Source organism: Ursus maritimus, unplaced genomic scaffold (assembly GCF_017311325.1).
Source record: "Ursus maritimus isolate PB19 unplaced genomic scaffold, ASM1731132v1 scaffold_28, whole genome shotgun sequence".
In the NCBI taxonomy this organism is placed as follows: Eukaryota; Metazoa; Chordata; class Mammalia; order Carnivora; family Ursidae; genus Ursus; species Ursus maritimus.
This window is the reverse complement of record NW_024425341.1, coordinates 13,805,457-13,830,578: the sequence shown is the minus strand read 5'-3', so window position 1 is coordinate 13,830,578 and position 25,122 is coordinate 13,805,457. Positions and strand designations below refer to the sequence as shown.

The window sequence follows — 25,122 nt, the reverse complement described above, 5'->3', positions numbered from 1 at the left end:
ATGCCAGGGAAACACAGGGGCATTTGCACACATTGTTTTTTCTGCCTAGACCATTCTTTCTCCATGTATCCACAGGGCTCCCACCATCTGCTCTTACAAGTCTGCTCAGATATTACCTTCTCAATAAGAACATCCTGACTGTGGTGTTAAAATGACTGGGGCGCCTGGGTGGCACAGTCGTTAAGCGTCTGTCTTCGGCTCAGGGCGTGATCCCGGCGTTGTGGGATCGAGCCCCACACCAGGCTCCTCCGCTATGAGCCTGCTTCCTCTCCCACTCCCCCTGCTTGTGTTCCCTCTCTCGCTGGCCGTCTCTATCTCTTCAAAAAAAAAAAAAATGAAATCTAAAAAAAAAAAGATAATCCCTCACTCTCAAATCTCTTTGTTAAGATAATGCTAGCAGCTATAACAGATAAAATCCTGATTATCAATGGTTTACAACAATGGAAGTTTTATTCACTCAAATTCCAAATAGTAGATCGATGGGACAGATGGTAGCTCTTTCCCATATAGTCATTCAGGGAGTCATGCTGATGGAGGCTCTGCTATCATTAACATGTCAATTCTAAGCATGTCCCAGAATCAATAAAGAAAGTAAAAGATAGAGCAAGAGACTTTAATATATCAAGAGACAACTCACTCAACATCATTCTACCCCAACTTCATTGGCCCAAACTCAGTCACATGATTATATGTAACTATAAGAGAGACTGAGAGATGTGGTCTAGCTATGTGCACAGGAGGAAAAGCAAAAAGGTTTAACAACTAACCAGTCTCTTCCACGCACATAGTAGGCACTTATTAAATATCTATTGGCAGACTGAATAAATGAACACATTAATGCTGTGGGTAATCCATTCAAATTAAGAGGGGTTTGAGTGATTCAACGAATGATAAACATGACATCTGATGGTTTCAAGAGTTTTGTATTTCAATGGGGACATATGTGCTCATTTAAAAAATTATCATGCAAAGCAATAGATAAGAAACAAATAGCACTTATAAACAGGACTTCAGGAACTCAGAGGAAGGACTCAGCTCTGAGTACTGAAATGGTCACGGAAAGTTTTGAAGGAAGTAGGACTCTCTCAAGTTGGGTCTTTAAAGAAGGGTTAGGATTTCAGTAAGTGGGAAGAAAGGAAAGAATAAATCAGGTAAGGGGAACACAAAGAACAAGGATGAAGACCGGGGAAAACTTGGGGCAGGCCTACTTATGTACTTCAGGTGGGAAGTATATCCATCAAGATAGGCTACATTATCTTACAGTAAACCACCACCCACATCTCCGAGCTTTAGAACAACAAAGATTTGTTTCTAGCTCATTTTACATGTCATTGAAAGTCAGCTGGGACCTCCATTCTACTTGCCAATGTCTGCTTGGGGGCCTAGGTTGATAGATTAGTCGCTACGGAAAACACTGTCAGTAACTGTGGCTAAAGAAAACATAGAGCTCTGGAGGGTCTTACCTTACCAGCTAACTGCTCTACTCAAAAATGACATGTATCACGTCCACTTAAACTCACCAGCTAGAAATAGTCACGTGACATATTCACAAATGGGAAGAATTTGAATAATTGGCAAACAAATAGTTTGAAGACTATCACAAAGGCAGTGGAGAATGAAGTTAAGTTAAAGGTACCAGTATTGTCTTCAGCCTGTACCAACACCACACTCAGAAATTAATTCAAACTGCGAAATCCGGACAGACTCAACAACTTGCTCTTCACCCAGATCGCTTTTAAATTCTCCACCTGTTTATGTGACTCCTCACTGCAAGTCTTTACTTGGATGCTTATGGTTGTTTTACTTATCAATTTATTATTCAACATATATTTGAGCACCCATCAGGCAGGTGCTGGGGACACAGAGGTGAATGAAGCAGTGATATTCCCTGGCTTGACTGAATGTGATAAGCTGCAGGAGATTTTGTGAGCAAAAACAGCACTGATAAAGAACAAAACAAAACAAAACAAAAAAACAACCCAAGGGGCGCCTGGGTGGCCCAGTCATTGAGCATCTGCCTTCGGCTCAGGTCATGAACCTAGGGTTCTGGGATCGAGCCCCAAGTTGGGCTCCCTGCTCTGCAGGAAGCCTGCTTCTCCTCTCCCACTCCCCCTGTTTGTGTTCCCTCTCTCGCTGGCTCTCTCTCTGTCTCTGTCAAATAAATAAATAAAAGCTTAAAAAAACAAAAACAAAAACCAAGAATCATCAGCGGTATGTCTCATTGCTTACCTGTGCATGGCGGCCACGGGAGATGAAGTGCCGACGGTCAGGTGTGGAAGTGTCTGACTTTATTTCTTCCACACCCGCGAAGGCTCCGAGCATGATGCTAGGCACACAATAGCAGCAGTTCCTTCTTATCTGCAGTTTTGGTTTTGCTTTCAGAGGTTTCAGTTACCCACCGTCAACCGTGGTCCCAGAGCAGCGGCTCCTCCTTCTGACCAATCATCAGAAGTCAGAACGTCAATGGTCGCCGAACGTTACGTCAGAGCGACCACGTCACAGCGTCCACGTCACAACGCCAGGACACTCACCTCACTTCTCTTACCATGTGGGCAATTATCATCTCACAGCATCATCACAAGAAGATGGGTAAGTACGCTACAGGAAAGATGTCTTGAGAAAGAGAAAGACCACATTCATATACTTTTATTCAGCATATTGTTATAATTGCTCTATTTTATCACTTATTGTTGTTAATCTCTTACTGTGCCTAATTTATAAAATAAACTTTATCACAGGTATGTAAGTATAGGAAAAAACAGTACATATAGGATTTTGTACGATCTGCGGTTTCAGGCATCCATTGAGGGTCTCAGAACACATCCTCCGTGGATAAGGTGGGGGGTTGCCATGTAGATGCTTTACTGCTGTTCCCTCTTGCATTCAATTCTCCTCTTACCTCTTTCTTTCCCTTAATCTCCACCTCTCTCCTTCTCTTTACTGGTAGTGACAGAACCACCCCAAATTAAATTCTTTTTTTGTGAAAAGTGCAACTATATTCATAAAAGAAAAGAGCTGGCAAAGAATATCATTTTAGCTTTTTCATTTCTTAAGTAAGCAGAGTGATGAATTTACCTAGAAAAGAAAGTGCCAAAGATGAATTTTGCAGATAATAAAAGTTCTTAACAAAGGCAGGTGGATTGGTTTGAGTTCTGCCAAACACAGGTCTCCTGCTGACCTGCCCTCATTCTACAACTCAGCACAGAGCGAGCCATTTATGCGGTATTTGGAAAGTGCCTTAAAAAAAAAAATCATGACTGGGATTTAGAAAGCAAGCTTGTATGGAAAGAAAAAAACTTGAGCCTTATCTCTTTTATTTAAAAAAAATGCTAGATCTAGCTTTTTTCAAAATTTAGTGAGAAATCTGGACCTGGCACACAGTAGACAATATTATTTGCTGCTTTGAATTTATTTTTCCCGTAAGAAATATTCTGACTTCCTTGCTAATATTGCCTACACACACACACACACACACACACACACTTTTCAAATGGCTTATTGGAATATTTGAAAAGGAACTAAGATGTAATTATGAAAAACATTATATAGTCACCCCCCCAATAGTTGGTAAGTGTTATATTGCAGTAAAGTCTTTTGAAGTCTAATCTTATAAAATTTACATTTTAAATTTTAGCTTCAGAGGTTTAGAAAATTACAAACGGAACTTCATAATTTTCCAAGATTCAAATTCATTTCCAAGTAATGCTATGAGTCAGCAACCTTAAGACTATGATGCTAGATTACCAAAATATATATATACATATATGAATATGTATAGGCATTAATATTGCTCTAATATTAGGATATGGATTCTCCACTATAAGGAGCTAAACAAAGAAAAACAGTCATTCTAAGGAAGATAAAAATGCATAACTTCCTAAATGAAGTCAATTTTGTCTGGCTTATTCCACATGGCTACATTTAAAAAAATAAATAATAGCATAAATAAGCAAACAGTCAGGCATAAAACAACCCTTTGCTTAGGCTTTAGGAAGAAATAGGAAGTTGGGTCATTTAGGGAATATACATATATCTCTGAAAAGCCTGTAGCAAGATCATCTGAAATACCCTCCCTCACAGGGAGAGATTTTTGCTTTCTCTTGTTCACCCTAGGCATCTCAACTTTCTTTCTTTCCATAAAGGTTTTCTGAGCACTGAAGACTAGAGGTTGGATCAGTCTAAGAGCTGACATTTTTGGGAGTAAGTGCAATGGGAGAAAAAATGGACTAGGGCAAGGCTGTAATGAAAGATCATGAACCCTAGGATGAATACAGAGACAGGAGAACAAAGGAATAGTTCAGTGAATGGAAAATGACAGGACATGGCATTGGAAAGGATTTGGTGAGGTCCAACTATTGTTGGAAGTGAGGGCATGTTAGAAAAGTCAGGAGAAAGGGCGTAGGTTGTATTAAGAAGTGAATAATAATGAATAGTTTCAGAAGTAAAGAGTGAGGTGCCTGGGTGTCTCAGTCAGTTAAGCATCTGACTCTTGGTTTCAGCTCAGGTCATGATCTCATGGGTTGTGAGATCAAGCTCCATGTTGGGCACCCTGCTCAGCAGGGAGTTGGCTTGAGATTCTCTCCCTCTGCCCTTCCCCCCACTTACACGAGTGCATGTTCTCTCTCTCTAAAATAAATAAATAAATCTTTGCGGGGGGGGGGCGGTAATGAGAGCTGGATTGTGGCCTTGAGCACAAATAACAAAGCACAAGAGGAAGAGAAGATCCTTGCCAATAAGGAGACTGATGAACCATGAGGACAGAATGTTTGTGTCATCTGCATAGTTGTTTAAAAAAAAAAAAAACGGGTTGTTATGGAGAGCAAAACTGCACCTGTGGACCAGAAGTGGCATTACTCAATGGACAAATACGATGTATTTGGACAGTGCAAGCAATGAAGTTGGGAAGCAAACCCCAGAGCCAGCAGCAACTGCTTCTGAACATTGTCTCAAGCACACTTCAAACCATAATAATAGCATTTACTGAGGACTTGCCACAGCCAGACATTCTGCTAAGAGCTTTATATTCATATTCTTACTTTCTATTCTAAAAAACCTGAAGCCATTATTTTCTCCAATTTTACAGAATAAGAAAGAGGGTGAAGAAGGCTGAATTTGCTCAAATACACATGATTAAATTTGTGGAGCCCAGTTTGAACCCACGTTATCTATTCCAGCCCCATAGTCCTAACCACTAAACAATATGGTCACTCTGTTTGGAACCCCATCTAGGTGAGGCTAATGACCCTGGGTGGGAAGACTGTCTGGAACTGTCATAAGAAACTCCAACCACCTATCCACTTGATCAAGACTAGTTTGGTAGATTTCAGAGGAGGGTCCTTAAATATGAGACATAAATAGAGACTAAAACTACATTATGGCAAACAGATAGAGGGAAGGGAAGACTTATTTCCCATACACCCAGGAAGTCAACTTTGTTAGACCTGCAAGAGTGAGCTGATGGGAAGGAACACCATTTTGACCAAGGAGATTCTGTGCTGGCAGTGTGTTTGCTGATTTGGCCATTCTGAGGCTACTCATCAGACAGTATCTGGAGCCCATAAAGAAAGAATAGATACGGTGAGGAGGATTCCCCAAGCTGCAATATGCTTAAGCCTAAGCTAGTTCAGGCTATTGAAGTAGATGATATTTGCTGCCTTAGGTTATTTCTAAATGGCTGTGAAAACTGCTGAGAACCCTAACTCTAAAGTATAAGAGAAAACTTTGGAAAGAACATAAATAGGAACTCTGTAACTACTTCATCCTTAGTCAATAGATTCACTTGGGAAAATGATTATTTTGTTGTCAAGTCAAAAATAAAAGTAAATTTCAGTCAGTGGCCAGTGTGGAATCCTCATGGGTCTTATATCTAAATGAAGCAAAGTTGGTATCTGAAATAGCCAGCAAGAGACCCAAGGAAAAGAAACCCAGAAACTCTTCAGTAGCCCTCTTCCCTTTAGCAGAGCAAGTGCCAACTCCCAAACCAGAGGCAAACTATGGTTTTGATGACATGAGTGAAGCCATGGGAAGATAAGGGGGATAGGAGGCACTGCATACACGAAGAATGCCTCCAAATCAGGAAAAAACAGGTTACAGTATCCATAAAGACAGTATTGTTAGTAGGTCTATGAAAAGGTTAAAGTAGAAGAAGCCAGGATAAAAGTTGGAAATGAGTACAGATGTGGAGAGAAAGTTCTAGAAATAGGGATGTGTTACCTGGGTACAGGAAGGTTTGGCACAGAGAAATCCAACCAACAGTGCAAGGTGTACTATCTTAGAGGGCCTGGGAGCATATTACCAGACTAAGTGGTTTCTAGTCACTGCTTTTATATGCTTTTGTACCTACATACAATTTCATACCCCTATTTTTCCCCCAAAAATTCATATCCAGCAAAAACAAGTAAAAAATTATAGTTTAGCAAAAAGAAAAGAGAAAAACAACCATAATTAGCTCTGTGGAAATATTATTAATCTTTGAAATATTCATCCAGATTTTTCATATATGCATTTATATTTTCAAAAAACAGATCATATTGTACATAATGGACTATAAATTGCTTTTCTCCGTTGGCATTATATTGTGCCAAAACATCCAGGAAAAAATAATTCTTATGTTACAACCATTCCAAAGCATAGAAATTGATGGACAAGTTCCCAACTATACACCAGTGTCACCAACCAACATTGTGATACAAAATACTGAAGTATTTGCAAATTAAATCTAGTAATATACCATGACAAGTAGGATTTACTGAAGAATATAAGATGTTTCCAACATTGGAAAATTAATCCATATAATTCACTAGATCAAATATTAAAGGAGGAGAAAGTCATGGTCATCTCAATGATAGATGTCACCCATTCCTGATAAAAACATAAATAATTAATGAAACCACTAGTCACTAGGAACCGAAAGAAAATCCTATAGCCTGAATGGGTATCTAGCAGAAATGTTGCATTTAGTGGTAAAATATTAGAAGCATTTACAGTTAAGTTAGAGTGAGAAAGAGAGAGAAAGGTATCTTGTATCAATGCTATATTCTAACATTTTCTTTCTTTAAGGTTCTAACTAATGCAAAACACACAAGAAATAAGAGGAATGAATATCGAGAAAGAAGAGAAAGGACTGTCACCATTTGCTGACAAGGACGTAGAAGAGAAGAATCACTCTCCATCTCCAAGAAAAAGATTAGAAAAGGTAAAATATTTCAACAAAGTAGCTTATACATAAGATCAACCTACAAAATCAACTGCTTTTCTAAACACTGTCAAAAATTTTAAAATAAAATTAAAAAAAATCACAGTTAAAATAGCAACCACTACTATGAACTACTTACCAGTAAATGTAATCATGAACATACGTATAGATAGATGATTATGAAAATAACATTTCTGGAAATACAAAACTTAAGTGCTTTAAACGATATAACATGTTCTTGTATTGGAAAATGCATTATAAATATCCTTTTCTTTTTGAAATTAAGCTATAAAGTTAATATTTAATAAGGGTAACATTTAAAAATATATAGTATGCTTTTGTATTCATCCAGAGGCCTCCATTGACTTGGGAAAAAATAGAATTTTAAAGCAGGATACAAAGGGAAACAAAGAGGCAATATTCAGATTTTGACTTCAAAAATACAAATTTTTTCCAAAATATAATTTTTTTCTTTAACTTTTTAATTTAAATTCAATTTAACTAATATATACTGTATTATTAGTTTCAGAGGTACAATTTAGTGATTCATCAGTTGCCTGAAACACACAGTGCTCATTGCTTCAAGTCCCCTCCTTAATGCCCATCTCCCAATTACTGATTCCACAGCAAAGAATTTGTCTTGAAAGTCAAGGTTTGGAGGAGGTGCCTGGGTGGCACAGTTTGGCTCAGGTCATGATCCCAGGGTCCTGGTATCCTGCCCTGCATCAGACTCTCTGCTCAGCGGCTCTCTCTCTCAGCACCCACTTGTGCTCTCTCTCTGTCAAATAAATAAATAAAATTAAAAAAAAAAAAAAAGAAAGCCAAAGTTTTTTGAGTGAAGAAAACAGTTTTCTAGTTTTACAATCTCTCCTTTACATTTCAAGAGCTAAACTGACTGACCTAGATCATGGGGTTTCCTATTATCATACTGTAGGCAGAATGTAACATGCCAGGTAAGAAAGGTTCCCAAAAGATGGAAAGAAAAAGCATAGATCACTCCTCCTTTGGATGAAGAAGAGAGTTAGAAGAGAAGTATCTAACATAGAGATGTTGCTTGGATTCTTTTTTTTTAATTTTTAATTTTCATTTATTTTTTAACGATCTTATTTATTTATTTGACAGAGAAAGAGACAGCGAGAGAGGGAACACAAGCAGGGGGAGTGGGAGAGGGAGAAGCAGGCCTCTCACTGAGCAGGGAGCCTAAATGCGATACGGGGCTCCGTGCAGGGCTCATCCCAGTATTCTGGGATCATGACCTGAGCCTAAGGCAGACGCTTAACAACTAAGCCACCCAGGCGCCCCTGTTGTCTGGATTCTTAAAAGGACATGAGAATCATAACAATATCAAAAAGAAAAAGAAAGGAAAAAATTGGCATGTGTCAATAAGAAAGTAGGGAAAATAAAATGAAAAAAAGTAGGTAAAATATAATATGTAATAATATATAATATATATATAACATATATATAGACTTCAAAAGAATGAGAAAAATAAGTCAATCAATACAATCACATTCAGCTCAAAAATTATACCATGAACCTATTTCTGTGCCAATAAATATATGTCTACAACATCATTTCTAATAGCTGCATATTTTACATTGTTTAAACATGCCATACATAGTTTTCTATTGCTAAATACTTAGTTTGTCTCATATTATAACTTTTATATCATAATACTCTATGGTGGCTAACAACATAATAAAAAAACAATTTTAGACATAAATCATGGTACACTTTCTGATGTTTGTTGTGAAATAATTTCCTTAGGATAAATTGGTAGAACTAGAATTATTGAGACAAAGTACAAGGCAAAATATTAAGACTTTTGATATATATTGATAGGTGGCTCTCCAAAATTGTTCTATCAGCTGTGTGGTCAGCTTTGGGGCTGGTGTTTTAAACAAAGAGAGGAGAGGTAGGTAAACTTGATTGGAATAATAACTGGAAAAATTGTGCCAAAAAGGTAAGGACAGATCCAGACATTCCTGATAAATTCTGTTGGTAGGTCTTCTATATTATAAAGTTATTTTCCTTTAAATGTACTTAATCATAGTTGCTGGAGTGTTATCAGTAAACCTCGTTTTCCAGATTAAGAAAAGCTTTCCCAGAGAGTTAGCTTAGCATAATGAAAGGTAAGAAGGCATAGAAGAAAGAACACTGGATTGAGGTAAGATTGTGGATTCATATCTGAGCCCTATTTTGTATCTGTATAAATTTGGGTAAGTCACTTGATTTCTCTTTCTTTTCTGTATTTCAATTTTTTATTTAAATTCTAGTTAGCTAACATATGGTAGAATTGGTTTCAGGTATAGAATTTAGTGACTCATCACTTATGTATAACACCCAGTGCTCATCACAAGTGCCGTCCTTAATACTCATCACCCATTTAGCCCATCCCCCACCCTCCTCCCTCCATCAATCCTCAGTTTGTTCTCTATCGTTATGAGTCTCTTATGGTTTGCTTCCCCTTTTTTTCCCCCTTCCCCCATGTTCATGTGTTTTGTTTCTTAAGTTCCACATGAGTGAAATCCTTTTGTCTTTCTCTAGCTTATTTTGCTTAGCATAATACACTCTAGCTTCATCCATGTCATTGCAAATGGCAAGATTTCATTCTTTTTGATGGTTGAGTAACATTCCATTGTGTATATATACCACAACTTCTTCATCCATTCATCAGTCAATGTACATTTGGGCTCTTTACATAATTTGGCTATTGTTGATAATGCCGCCATAAAAATCAGGGTGCATGTCCCCCCTTCGAATCAGTATTTTTTGTGTCTTTTGGGTAAATACCTAGTAATGCAACTGCTGGGTTCTATTTTTAACTTTTTGAGGAACTTCCATACTATTTTCCAGAATGGCTGCACTAGTTTGTATTCCCACCAACAGTGCGAGAAGTTTCCCCCTTCTCCACATTGCCACTCCTGTTGTTTCCTGTGTTGTTGATTTTAGCCACTCTGACAGGAGTGAGGTGGTATCTCATTGTGGTTTTGATTTGTATTTCCCTGATGATGAGTGATGTTGAACATCTTTTCATGTGTCTGTCAGCCATCCAGATGTCTTCTTTGGAAAAAATGTCTGTTCATGTCTCCTGCCCATTTCTTTTTCTCTTTTTTTAAGATTTTATTTATTTATTTGACAGAGATAGACACAGCCAGCGAGAGAGGGAACACAAGCAGGGGGAGTGGGAGAGGAAGAGGCAGGCTCATAGCGAAGGAGCCTGATGTGGGGCTCGATCCCATAACGCCGGGATCACGCCCTGAGCTGAAGGCAGACGCCCAACGACTGCACCACCCAGGCGTTCCTGCCCATTTCTTAACTGGGTTATTTAATTTTGGCTGTTGAATTTGATAAGTTCTTTATAGATTTTGGATACTAACCCTTTATTAGATATGTCATTTGCAGATGTCTTCTCCCATTGCCATAGGTTGCCTTTTAGTTTTGTTGATTGCCTTTTTCGCCATGCAGAATCTTTTTATCTGGATTAAGTCCCAATAGTTCATTTTTGCTTTTGTTTCCCTTGCCTCCGGAGACGTGTCTACTAAGAAGTTGCTATGGCTGAGGTCAAAGAGGTAGCTGCCTGTTCTGTCCGCTAGGATTTTGATGGTTTCCTATCTCACATTTGGGTCTTTCATTCATTTTGAATTTATTTTTATGTATGGTATGGCATAAGAAAGTGGTCCAGTTTTATTGTTCTGCATGCTGTTGTCCAGTTTTCCCAACAACATTTGTTGAAGATACTTTTTTCTATTGGATATTCTTTTCTGCTTTGTCAAAGATTGGTCAATCATATAGTTGTGGGTCCCTTTCTGGGTTCTTTATTCTGTTCCATTGATCTGTGTGTCTGTTTTTGTGCCAGTACCATACTGTCTTGATGACTACAGCTTTGTAATACACCTTGAAGTCGGGAATTGTGATGCCTACAGCTCTGCTTTTCTTTTTCAAGATTGCTTTGGCTATTCAGGGTCTTTTATGGTTCCACACAAATTTTAGGATTGTTTTAGCTCTGTGAAAAATGCTGGTGGCATTTGATAAGGATTGCATTAAATGTATAGATTGTTTTGAGTAGTATGGACATTTTAACAAAATTTGTTCTTCCAACCCAAGAGCATGGGATGTTTTTCCATTTCTTTGTGTCTTCCTCAATTTCTTTCAGAAGTGTTCTATAGTTTTCAGAGCACATATTTTTTTTTTAAAGATTTTATTTATTTATTCAACAGAGATAGAGACAGCCAGCGAGAGAGGGAACACAAGCAGGTGGAGTGGGAGAGGAAGAAGCAGGCTCACAGCAGAGGAGCCTGATGTGGGGCTTGATCCCACAACGCCGGGATCACGCCCTGAGCTGAAGGCAGACGCTTAACCACTGTGCCACCCAGGCGCCCCAGAGCACATATTTTTTACCTCTTTGTTTAGATATATTCCTAAGTATCTTATGGCTTTTTTGTACAATTGTAAATGGGATATATTCCTTGATTTTTCTGCTGCTTCATTATTTGTATATAGAAATTCAACAGATTTCTGTATGTTGATGTTATATCCTGCCACTTGGCTGAATTCGTATGTCAGTTCCAGTAGTTTTTGGTGGAGTCTTACAGGTTTTCTACATAGAGTATCATGTCATCTGCAATTGTGAAAGTTTGACTTCTCCCTTGCCTATTGTATGCCTTTTATTTCTTTTTGTTTTCTGATTGCTGAGGCTAGGACTTCCAGTACTATGTGAAGTAAGAATGGTGAGAGTGGACATCCCTGCCTTGTTGCGGACTGTAGAGGAAAAGCTCTCAGTCTTTCCCCATTGAGGGTGATATTAGCTGTGGGTCTTTCATATATGGCCTTCATGACATTGAGGTATGTTCCCTCTGTCCCTACATTGTTGAGGGTCATTTTTTATTTTATTTTTTTAAGGAATTTATTTATTAGAGAGAAAGAGAGCATGTGAGTGGGGGTAGGGAGAGAGAAACTCAAGCAGACTCTGTGCTGATCATGCAGGGCCCAGTGTGGGGCTCAATCTCACCACCTGAAGATCATGACCTGAGCTGAAATCAAGAGTTGGACACTCAATTGACTGAGCCACCCAGGAGTCCCAAGGGTCATTTTTTAAATATAAAGTAAGAATAATACCTTTGGTTGTTGGAGAGGTAAAATCACATATGTGAAAGGACCTGGCACAGTGCCTGACACCAAAGACATTCAATTTTTATTTCATTTTCCTTCCTAGAGAGCATAAAGACAAATGAGTTTTATTCAAATAAAATTAACTACTTTATTTGTTGGACACTACACATGAGAGAAAATGTGTTGGATAAAACCCAGGATGGGGCTTGAGTTCTGGAGACACTTCGTGGTGATACTACATCTCTGTCACTAACTTTCTATATGCATTTTAGCAAATTGCCAGCTCTTCCTGAGATGCATTGTTTTTACCTGTAATGAGGAAATGTGTTCTGAATCAAAGGTCTAGACCTAAGGCTAATTTTGTATGTATGCATATTTTTTCCAGAATTAAGGTACAAAACTGTCAACAGAATTTCAGAGATCTGTGTGCAGTAACAGATAGTGATATTCTAGAATCTAGATGGTCTCTAAAATTTCATCTGTATCTAATACTCTCATTTTGATCAAACTCATAATTGACTGTTCCTTTTGGTTCAATATTATTCATTAATATGTTGTGAAGCAGTGTAATGTTTTAGTGGTGATTTTCCAGCCAGAATTCGTAGGTTCTTTCTTGGCTTCCGTGCCTCCCTGCAGTTTTCTCACAGCCACTGGGAAAATGGTATGGCCCCAGCATTGCTACATCACAGGTTCTGATTACCTGAGCGGTTTCCTAGACTTATTATCCTCCTCATCCTACTTGGTTCATTTTTTTTTTAAGAAAATATTCTCTCTCTAGGCTAATTCACCAGAGAACAAATTTAATTAATAGGTGGCAACATATTGCAACTCTCACTGCCAAGATACATGATTAAGAAGAGAGCCTGTAGGCTTCCAGATCTTTTGACTGTTTTTATTTCAAGCTTCTTAAAATACACAAGATCATATTGAGAACAATGTCAGATTATAACTTCACCATGATAAATATGAATATCTGTGAATATTAAAAGGTAAACTGAAGAAAAAATACTAGATGTAAATGTTAGTAAGCAATATATTTATTTGCAGGGAAAATTATAGTGTTAGATGATTGCATCATGGGGCTCAGAGAAGTAAAATATTTATTCTGTTAATATTTATCAAGAGTCAACAGTGTGCTATGCAAGGGATGTAAAAGATAGAATGTTGAACTTGAATTCTCCCTCCAGGAAAATTATTTATCAGGACATGCAAGAATATAATATATGTTTGCAAATAACTATAATGCAAGGTTATAATACAAGTGTTATGCTCCAATTCAATATGGATAGAGCAACTGCCAAAGCTGTCAGTGGTCAGAAAGAAAACTTTAAAATGGAGGAGAGAAAGATCTCATACAGAAGTTAGCCATCAAAGTGAATTTTAATTCACAGACTGGGTCTGAACACATGAACTACTGGTATAGACACTCAGACAGAGGCAATGGAATAGACAAAGCAAAGCAATAAATCTGAGGGGTTTGAGAACTCTTCAGGACATGCATTTTAAGCTCTCAGTAATATTTCTGAATTTCTTGAAGCTAGGGTACATAAATGGAAGTACTGAGAAACACGATCAGAGAGCAAGCCTGTGACTAAATTGGGGAGGACCCTGAGTGAAAAACTAAAGTTTTTATTTCATCTGTAGGCTCTGAGGAAACATGGATGATTTTTAAATAGGGAAGTGATATGATCTAAGTTTACATTAGGAAGCTTAAATTTTGGCAATATATATTGTGGAAACTAGCTGGGGAGACAAGAAACTAAGCAAAGATAATGATGTCAGTAATCCAAAGAGGGAGAAGAGAAAGAAGAGAAACTATGATGCTCACATCAGTCATTTTTTAAAAAAACAATTTAACAACATGGAGGATCTGGAGGAAGTTGGGGAGAAGATACCACAGATCCGAGTCTGGGAGGGTACTGGATCTGTAGAAACAGGACACTCAAAATCAGTAGAGAGAATAAGACAGGATGGATGGAAAGCTATACAAACTGAGGAATAGAAATGAAAAAGCCTGAAAAATATTCACAGAGACTCAGTGACCTATGTGACAATAATCAGCAGTCTAACATGTATGTTATCGGAGTCCAAAAAGAGATGGAGAAAGAAAAAAAATTGAAAAAATAATGGCCAAGAAATTGTAAAGGCTTTTGAAAACTATAAACCAACAGCTCCAAGAAGTTCAACAAACCACAAGGAAGATAATCACATCCATATTCAAGTTGCTAGAAATCGGAGCTAAAGATTAAATATTCACAACAGCCATAGGAAAGAAGAGGCTTTACAATAAGACATAATAAAACAGAACAAATAAGGGAAATTTGCAGACTACTCATCAAAAATAATACAAGCTAGAAAAATGGAACAACATTTTTAAAGCACTGGCAGAGCAAAGTTACCCATCTAGAACTCTATATCCTCCAAAAATGAAGGTGAAATACCACATTGTGCATATTAAATCCAAGTGTGGCCAAGTGAGGTCAAGTGTGTGTGGACACTTAACTCCAATGTGGTGGGAGGGTAGAGAGGGATACATGAATGGGACGGTGGGAGTGCTAGAGGCAAAGAAAAGCATCACAAAACAAAAAAACCCAACTTGATTAAAGGAACAATGGCTAACAAAGAGCTAAGTTTAGCCCAGATGAGAATCTCAGTCAGAAAGGGATGGTTCTCAGAGTGAGAATAATGCCATTCTGAGAGTGAAGGTCAATTACTGAGGAAAGGAAATCCTCATGTTTGTAGGGTACAACGCAGAAGGCTCAGGGACAGCTGACAGGTGCTTTTCCTTAAGGTTATCGAGTTCAATCACTTTAAATAACAGGGGATACAGTGACTTTTCCTTTTTAAAAAGATCATAATAAATTGGATTCCCTTCCTTCTCATATCTTAAGTTTTCACCATAAAATGTAATTCTTCCCTTTTCCTTACTAACCTGAAATCCTGTCAATGATTTTTCTGAAATGTCTCTTGAATCTGTTACTTTTTTCTATCCCTGTGGCCACAGCCAGTCTTCCTAATTCTGGCATCTCTTTTTAAAACCCATCTTCCCATCTTGCTATGTCAGTGATTTAAGTCTAAAACTTAGCGCTCCTACCCAAATAAATGTATTTTCTCTGGGATAAATTCCAGGACCTTTTACGTGGTGCTCTAGGTCCGTACCATGAGGCCAAATTCAGTCTCCATCTTGTCTTTAGTAATCATTACCTGACCTTGCCCACAGACGTCAACACAGAAAAGCTCCAGACGAGTAATTCATAAATTTTCATTGACAAAATATCAAATTTTGCTGCATTAAAGATGTCCTTACAAAGGGACTGACGTGTCAAATACTACCCAAGGGACAGGGATTTTTCATAAAGTGACTGTGTATACCCTACAGTTCTCTCACTGGTAAGAGAAAGATAACCCCCTCAGAGAACGATGGTGGCAGCTTTTTCATATGCTAATGGTTATCATAGATTCCTTAGGAGGAGACTCATAGCTCAAAGAGGTGGAAATCTTCAGTTCCATCTTCAAATCACAGAGAGCAAAAAAAGATGGAATGTGGCTTTTCCCCCAAACCAAAGGAAGTTTGAAGAAGCTTCATCCAGAGTGAGGTGCTAAGAGAATAGGCTTTTGGCAAAGCCTCCAAAGCAAGAAAGAATGTGAGAGAACAAACAAGAAGGCCCAAGATGAGGTTGGGAAGGTGAAGGACAGCTGCTCCAGGGAGGGTGGTAGTCTCCCGTCCTGACAGAGACTTCTCTGGGATGTCATTTCCAACCATTGATGGGCAGAGAATGATGAAGAAGGAACAGTGGGATTGGTGAGAAATGAGGCTGAAGGAACAGCAGTTCCACCCTGAAGGCCAACAGAGGCAGGCCTGACTGCAGAAAGGAAAGAGCCCCCTTCTCCAAGGGATTTAGGAAAGCCAGCTTGATGGAAGCCAGACGGAAATACAGTGAAAAGGCAGTCTCCAGAGTGGGACTAAGACTGCCCCTGGGTCTGCAAGAGGAGGAGAGTAAGGAAACTTCTGCCTACTCACCTCAAAGTGTGCTTGTGCTCCCCTTGTGCTCCCCTTCAAGGATTCTGATAGGACCCCGTCAGCTGTGGTGTGGACAGTCCATAGGACAAGCTGCATGGGTGAGGCACCCAGAGGAGAGATGGTGTCCAAGATGGAGAGTGCAAGTCTCTGCCCCTGGAGATCACTCTTCCTATTAATTCCTGAAAGGCAGGAGTGGAAAGGTAGAGGCCAGTGGCAACCAGAAACTTCAGCTTCCCTAAAAATAGAAAGGTCCTGGGCCTTTGCTCCTGCCCTGGGCTCTTTCCCCATTTGCATTACTGCATTGGCTTCTAAAGGCATTTGATGTTACCTCAGCACCTCGGAGAAATGCAACATCCATACGGGCTGGATTTACAGGAGAAAACATCATGGAACGGGTGGGGTTTGAGCTAGAACCTGACGGAGGGAGACAGAGAATATGCGTGTCTGTCTGAAGCCCCACTGGCTGATTCTAAGGCCTCAATCATGTCGAATCCTTTCTCCTGGATGGAGAAAGAGCTAACTCTAACACTAATAGACAGAGCACCAAGGGGCTCCCCAGCAGGTTCAGCATCACTGAGCCCTTAACCTAAGAGAAACCCTGAGGATTGTGCTGTTACGATGGAGCGAGTCACTGCTGTTCCAGCAGGTGAAAGGGAGGGAGCAGTGGGTCAGGTGTCCTGATTCCTACTCCTGGTTATTTTATTAATTTACTATGTGTCTGGACAACTTGATGATATTCTGGACCTTCACTTCTTTATCAGTGGAATTAGGGGGTTGGACTAGGTGACCTTCTAATTTCTTAGTCTCAAAAGACCCATGACTCTAAGAAAGGTAACTATGCCTGAGTGTCTCTGCTCTCTGTTGGAGGTTAGAGGAAGTGGTGTTTGGTTTGGGAACTGTGAGGGAATCACAGGATCACTCAGTCAGTATTTACGGAGCCCTAACTGTGTGTCAGGCACCATCTTAGGGATGGAGATACAGTGGTGAACAAAATAGACAAAACATCCCCACCGTCACTGTGCTTGATTCTAGTGGAGGGGGGCAGAAAATAAAGAAAATAGATAAGACACAAGATATAGTACACTAAATGGTGATAAATGCCTACGTGTGACAGTGTCTAGAACTAAAAAAGGCTATGTGTCATAAACGGAGAGCAGAGGATTGAGGCAAACATCACGTATCTTTGGAACAGAATAAGAGTAAAATTTTCCTTTCTGTCCACCTGCTGTTCTAACTTCTACTTTCCTGAAAACAGGCACGCGTTCATTATACACACTTGGTATGTTCTAACGTGAGCAGGGACCGTGGCAAAAGTCACAGTGATCAGGCAGTTGTCTGTTGTTTGCCTGATGCCATGACATCTAGAATGTGCCTTCAAAGGCCAGCGTGAGCCTTGCTGGGCAGTGGCAGGCGCTGGTGATGGCAACCTGTTTTTACTTTTTCTGGACTGGTATTCCCTCCCATTTTTTTTTCCTTTTTGTATTTTTGGCCTGAAATTCTAAATGTAATGAACATTATTCAACCATTCTTTTTTACCACCTAGATTTTTTTTAAATTTACAATTTCACAGACTTTTTTTTTAACTGGGTAAACATCAAAGTTTTTAAACCTCTCTGTTTTGCAGATCCGTTTTCTAGGTTAATCTCATTAGTAGGTCTAGATAAGGCATAGTATTTGTGTCAGAGAAAGGAAGTCAGCACGCTCCAGTATCTTAAGAAAATTACATTTTCTGAAAGCAAGTTGGCCTCTATCTAATCGCTGTAAGACACCTTTTTTTTTCTAGACAACCAAACACAAATTGGCTGATCCCTTGAAAAAAATAACTCAAGGGTCAGAGAAGAAGGTTAGAGTTTAAGTAAAACAAAACAACCTGAAAAACAATCACCTAAGTTACCAGTAATCGGAATAGACAGGAAGTATATGAACCTATCATCCAGATTCAAATAGTAGAACTAAAGACCAATACTTAGAAATACATAATTTCTTGGGTAAAAAAAAATCAAAGCTCAAATTCTAAGCCAAATTGCATCTTCCTCGTCATGGTCCCTTATGGAGTTGATGGGGGAATGAAAAGGGGGGTTGCTGAGAAGGGCCCACACTTCACCGGAGGGAACCTTGTGCCGTAGAGTACAAAGAGCAAAGACATTAGATAAAGTTGTGATGCTTGGCCGTGGATTTCCCTGTGTTGATTTTTAAGATGCCTGCTGGCTGAGTCAGAGTGGAGAGTGACAGCTGGCAACGTGATGGGGTAGAGGGTGGCAGTGCAAGCTGGGACAAAAGAAGATGCAAGAACAGACTCTAGAACAGATGTGAGTTGCTGGAATAGCCCCGTGGGATCCACAAGCGTCCTGACAGCCCTCATCATTAACTTGCCCTACACGGTGCAGGGAAAAGAGGGCTCTGGTCTTTTAAATTTATGTTTATGTGGGCTTTTTGAGTCTTTTTTATATTTTTTATTTTAAAGATTTATTTATTTATTTATTTTAGAGAGAGAGTGAGTGCAAGCAGGGGGAGGGGCAGAGGGAGAGGGAGAGAGAGAATCTCAAGCAGACTCTGTGCTGAGTGTGGAGCCCGTCTCCAGGCTCGATCTCATGACCCTGAGATCATTACCTGAGCCAGAACCAAAAGTTGGACACTCAACCGACTGAGCCACCCAGGTGCCCCTGGTCTTTTTTAAAGTGAGCTTCTTTACTTTTCTTACCTTCCCAGTGCTCAGGCACTTCCCCAGCCTACGTGTGGTTCTGTGTGTTCCACTGAGAACGTTTGAGCACTTACCCTAATGGTAACGAATTGTTGTAGTAATAGTAGTCATCACACTAGTAAAAGCAAACACTTATATTGTGCGTGGCCTATTTTCCAGTCCCTTTTCTAATTACATATATTATAACAGGGACTCTCATCCTCACAGCCATGCTATGAAGCCAGCACAGTGAGGAGACCTGAGTCACAGAGGAGTTCAAGGACTTACTCAGGGGCACACAAGGAGACTCACAGCTGGAGTAGGACACGGGGTTGTAGGAATGCCTAACCTGTGCCTTCCAGACTGTTCGCTTAATTTCCACTCATGGGGGGATGTGGGCTGGGGGTGCTGAAACTGTGCAACTGGGAGGATGTCCAGAGACCTCTTGTCGCAGCCCTGTCCTCGCCCACCCTAACACCACTGCAGTCTCTAGGGGCAAATGGTGCCTCAGGTTGGGAATGAGAAGTGCCTCAGCCCAGACAGAGAGTTCACAAGGGCATCCTGGACAGGAGAGCTGACATGGGGAGGGGGCCACCAAGGACGAAGGGAAAAGCAGGGCTATAGGGTGGCAAAGAAACACCACCGAGTCAGCGTCTCATGTGCCAGGAGAAGAACACTGAGTAGATGCAATATTCACGTGGAGATCATGTATTTGTGACCCCGACTCAGGACACATGGTTTGAAATGGAATCTGAAAATTTAGAATTTGGAATTGGGACTGTCCCCCAAATTCACTGACATTCCACATACTGAGGCTCTTTTCAAGTCACTTGCTGAATGTGTGACTGCATTCAGCTGAGGAACAGGGTCACCTTGTAAAGGTGTGTGTGGGCCCATGTGTACGTGCGGAGCCTCGGGTTCCAAAGGGCTCTGTAGCCACCCAAACAAACAACGCTGGCTTTGAACGGCTGGACAGACCGGAACGCGGCCCATTCATTACACAGACGTCTGTGCTTGCTACCACCCGTCCTTTGACATCACACATTCAAACATCCCTGCTGCATCTCCATATACTTATAGAGAAGACAAAACCCCAAACCCCAAAATCTTGCCTCAAATGCATGGCACACCTCTCTGGCATTAGACAACCTTCTGAGGGTTCTTTAATTAATTACAACAGAACAATATTCCTGACCTCCCTCCTGTGGCTACAACTGCCCGAGGCTTCCGCAAGCCGCCTTCTGGATAGCTTTGTCTTCCGATAAAAAGAGACACTTCAAAAGAAATGTCCCCCTCTGACATGGAGAAGAGCCAGGGGAAATTCCCTTCAGAACATCTCCCATAAATGCTTCCATTTCCTGAAACAGGAACAGGAGGCCACAAAAATGAACTTGGATGAGGCACTATGGTGGCATTTGTCACAATGCATTATAATCATTTATTGTGATTTTCTGGTTCGACTACAAGGCACTCTGTTTTAGCCAGGATTTTACAGAGTAGCAGGCATACAATAGATACTCCCTAAGTTTTTACTGAAAGGGACGAATGAAATCACTGCTCCTGACATGATAAGGAACTTTAAGCTCAAGAGAAACATACACACACACACAAGGTACAAAACCAAAATAAAATTTTTACTTCACTGGTCATTAAGAAAATCAAATTAATAAACACAGTAATTCCCACAGTTATGAAAATATTTCTTTCTGCAATCTTTTCCCTCTCCGTTCTTTCAAAAAAGAAAAAAGAAATCTAGCTGATAGCTTTTTTTTTTTTTTTTTCAAGTAGGCTGCACACCCAGTGTGGAGCCCAAAGCGGGCTTGAAGTCACAACGCTGAGGTCAGGACCTGAGCCAAAATCAAGAGTCAGCCACTCAGCCGACTAAGGCACCCAGTTCCCCCTTTTAAGTTTTCTCTTACTATCAATAAAATACTTCTTCCAGGAAACTTACAGTATAAGTCTCCTTCGTGAGGGATAGTGAACTTTCAATGGGTGCTTACCCACCAATGGGCCAATTCCTACACAAAAGGCATTGTTATCCATTCAACAGATGAGAAACTGGGTCTCAGAGAGCTGAAACAGTCTGGTCTTTGTCACGTCGATATTAAGTGGCGAGGTTGTGATTCAAACCCCAAGAGCTTGCTTTCACCATTACAAATGACCTCTTCTCCGGGTTTATAACCTTGCCTTTTTTTAATCTCAGAGAAAAATTGAGCCAGAATCCTTAGGAAGCGGGGAGGGCCGAGGGAGTTGAGGAGTAATCAGGAGCAAGAACGCTGTCTTGGAGGAAGTTAGCCTTAATAGGAAGCATGGCATACAGTGAGACCTTAGGAGCTAGAGGCAATGGGTTGTTTATGGAAATGCCAGGCAGTGGTTTTACGAGGAGTGAATTTTAAACCTAGCCAGAAGGATAATGATATTGGGACCATTTGCTCCTGCTGAGTGAAACAGAGATGATGACACAGGGCAGCACAGTGCTCCAAACCCCAAGAATATCAGTATGAACGCCATTAGTAGGGCATTGGGCTGTTTGCTGTCTGTAGGGCTTAGAAACACAAGAACTAATGTCAGAAACTTGAAGAGCTCTTTTAGCAGGGTAAGGGCACATGAGAAAAATCCTCTGAGAGGCAGAAGAAACTAAAGCAATTGCAAAGGTGCTAAGACATACAAACTTCAACACTTCTTAAAAACCACGGCTTGTGGGGGTAGCCGGGTCTCCTGTGGGCAACAGAGTCTGATGTGGCGGGTTTGGCCCAGTTGCTGTTGGACAGGGACAAGGGTGGATCTAGGCCTAGTTTAATTTTAGGGGTCCCAAATATCAGTCTCCAAAAGCTACCTCCCAAAGCCTGCCTACAGCATCAAAAAGTCCACCATTAGAATCGCATCGGGTTTAGACACAGGATTCAGAAAACCCCCATTGCTTTGCAAACTTCCAAGAGTAGAAACACACTAAATTGTTTCCAGTGTGGTACGGAAGTCCCCAAATAGAAAGTAAGTTGCCACAGCAATTGGGCAAGACAAGCCGTTTCTGCAAGAAGACGTAAGATGTCCAAAGTACAGAGCACACAGCTGTGCCTGAGATAGTAGGAGACAGGAGAGAGAGGTTGGAGTGGGAGGTGGCATGATACAAATCACTCCGTCAGTCAGCACATGAGACCGAGTGTCTACGCGCCAAGCACTCTTCTAGGCATTGGATATACGTAATGAGCAAAACAGGCAAAAATTCTGCCCTCGTGTAGCTTATAACCAGGGAAAAATAGTGGTAAATTTTTCTGACTTGACCATTTCCTTTTGGCTAGGCCAATACCACGAGTGGGACGTTCTGCACAGAGAGCACCAGTAACAACAGCAAAATAACAAACTTGGTCCCGCTTAAGCCAACAGAAGTCTGTTAGCTCTGTACTATCCTTGTTTCACCAGAGGAAACCAGGGTTAGAGTCTTGGGAAAGACGGCGCAGCTAGCAGGGACGGAGCTGGAATCAGGGCTCAGGTCTTGGTCACTGGAGAAGTAGCCCAGGGTGGAACATGGGCTCCGGGATCAACGGAACTAGAACCGAGGTCTGCCTGTGCTGCTCACACGACGTTGGGTGATTTATGTATTTTCGACTTCATTCAGTGTTCTGGTGTCCATGGTTGGGATGGTAGAACCTACTTTAAAGGGTGAAGAGCAAGCTAGCATGAAAACGGAAGTGAAATTCTTAGACCAATTCCTGGATTGCAGGAGGTGTGCAATAAATGAAAACCCCCATAACAACAAACAACAATTAATCCATGTTCTTTCCCTTTTCCAGTGCCTCAGACTTGTCGCCTGGACTGAACATCCACCTGAGGCTGCCAAGCCCCACCCTACCCTGGCCCATCTCCCTCTGCTCCTGTAAACTGCAGACGGGAAACAGACTCAAAGAAGCCCCAGCCATGGAGGTTCATCACTCCCATTCCACAGGCACAGCAATTGCACAGCATCAGCTGGTCTGCGGTGCCTTTTTTGGAGGCCATTTTTGAAAAGTTGTCCCTTTGAACACACAGAAGTCAGGAAATGCAAAATTAAGGTTCTCAGAGTAACCATAACTCACTCACAATGCACATCGAGGCATAAATTTCCCTGGAAGTACAACAACATAAAACACTGAGCACACCAGAGTGGGAGAAGTAAAGACTGTTGCTAAAGTCATAAATTTGAATTTTGTGACTTGGGTGCATTTTCATTGTCACCCATGACACTACATTAACATAGCATTCACACCAGAAATTGCAACATAATTCAGAGGCCCTTGTGCCTGTGACTGAGGTAGTTTTCTCTGTAGAGACCTCTTCTCAGACATTCACAAGGATTTCAAGAAAAAAAACAAAACAAAACAAAAAAACCCTGAGAAGAAATATTAGTCCCTTGGGAAATGCAGCGAAATCTACCCAGCATGAAAGGATTAGCTACATTTATTTTCTAGCAAGTTCTGGAAGCGAGCAACCGCTTTCCTTTCAAGGGCTACATCCCTGAGAGAAGGTGGCTTACTCAATCCTTGCCATCATCTGAATCTTCCACTGGTCTTGAGCGAGTGTGGGCTGTAGATGTCCTGTCTCCTCACCTGGGACAGGAAGGGTCAAATAAATGGGTATCGAAGACGTCTGTGTATGCACGTTGATACCTTGTGTATTTACGGTGGCAGTCCATCCAACATTCCTGTAACTTGTAGAAGTCAGAGCGAGAACTCCAGGGTCCTCAGGGTTCCCAAACCGTCAGAGACCCACAGGACCAAAGCACCTAGAACATGTCACCACCTCAGTTCCAGCCCTCCTTCTACCTGGGTCCCGGTCCATTGTAAAAGGTGGTCTACTGATAACACTCTCTTTTCATAGAGGGAGGAGACTATGGGAACTCTTGTGGTCCTGTCTGCTCTGTGATCAAATATTCTTTGATCATAAAATCTTATCTTAACACAGATGATATTCCAAGACTAGCATTTTCCCCTAAAGTTTCCCAATTCCTTATTTTGAGTGTTTCCTTGTCTCAGAGAAGGTACACACTTCCTGCACAGAGAGGATGCTATTTCTCCCCAGAAAGGAGCCTTTCCAAGGACTATTAATTAACAGTGGAGACCGTCTATAGGGTGTTCACTGGATCCACAGTGTACCTCCCCCTTGTCTTATTCTTCCTTCTATGGTTATTTTAAGGTTTAGACAAAAAAATGTATATGAAGTGCCTGACATCTAATAGAGGCTCAACAAACGTCAGATAGTTTAAGTTACTTTACCAGGTAACTAGTACCCTCTTCTCTATCCTCCTCTCCCCTCCCCATACAGAGTGTGAGAGAAGGTTGCCATGCTCCACCCTAGGCTTCCTCTGCTCAGAACACAAGCTAACCCTTAAAGGACTTCCACAGTCTCACTCTGTAACAGTCCCTCCAGGCCCTCTTGGATGTCGTCTCTTTCATTTCAGTAACCAGAACACAAAATCCAGTCAAGATGTACCTTTGGTCTTCCTTGCTCTCCATCAGGAACATGCCCTTGGTTTCCCTATTTCCCCCCATGGCTATCGCGCATCTGTACTTCACATGTAGTAAAAAGCTGTGACTAGTCTTTTCTCCAAGCTGCACCTGTGTGAGGACCGGGGCTGCTAAGTACATTACGAAGTCAAGGAGAGTTCAATCTCTGATACCTCATGCATCACACATCTGCACATCACCAAGCTCTGCAACCCTCCTTCTGCAGTGTTTCTCTGGTCCCCCCATCCTTCCTGTGTGCATGGCCCTGCCCCGAGACCAGTCGTGAGGGACTGACAGTTGGCCTCTTCCCGATCTATTCACATTCAACGTTGTGACTCAAAATGCTCTTCTTTAAATTTTCTTTTCTTTTTTGGGTCATGATAGAACTCTTAATCAGAGCCTGGCAAAGGCTTTATTTCCCCTCATGTCAAATCCTGACTCCTAATCAAGTTCTGCAAGGCTCTTCACTGGAGATAGCCTGTTCCATGAAGACTGGGAACTCTTGACGTTAGAGGCAAGAAGATCAAGGGGTGACTTAATAGTCATTTTCAAACACTTAGATACTTCTCATGTGAAGGATGTGTTTTTACCCAGGAGACATAATAAGAAGAAAGTTGAAATGGCCATTTTGGAT

General features: G+C 40.8%; 1 long non-coding RNA gene across 1 annotated transcript; it reads left to right on the top strand.

Moving 5' to 3' along the window:
* Positions 1–2,385: 2,385 nt before the first annotated feature.
* LOC103681357 lies at positions 2,386–23,628 on the top strand. Its single transcript, XR_573274.1, has 3 exons — positions 2,386–2,589; positions 7,060–7,195; positions 22,800–23,628. It is a non-coding gene; the product is annotated as an uncharacterized LOC103681357 (long non-coding RNA).
* The last annotated feature ends 1,494 nt before the right edge of the window (positions 23,629–25,122 follow it).